Source organism: Prinia subflava, chromosome 2 (genome assembly GCF_021018805.1).
Source record: "Prinia subflava isolate CZ2003 ecotype Zambia chromosome 2, Cam_Psub_1.2, whole genome shotgun sequence".
In the NCBI taxonomy this organism is placed as follows: domain Eukaryota; kingdom Metazoa; phylum Chordata; class Aves; order Passeriformes; family Cisticolidae; genus Prinia; species Prinia subflava.
Window position 1 is genome coordinate 86216592 of NC_086248.1, and position 258 is coordinate 86216849.

A 258-nucleotide genomic window follows, 5' to 3' on the forward strand; every position below is an offset into this window, starting at 1 on the left:
TTTTTTGTCTCTTTCTGTTCAGATAAATATGCAATTTTCATTAGTAATTTTAAATTAGACTTTCACTGCTATTATTCTCCACAAGTCAGCTTTTTCTTATTATCCTGTTTTCTTCCTAGGGAAGAGCAGAGGTTGGAAACAGGTTTGGTTTGTAGTAGTAGTTGTAAATATTTATATGACATCAATCTCCAGAGGCTTTTTCACAATCACATAGAGCATAATGTGCTTCTGACCTTTATACAGTTTCCCAGGAACTCA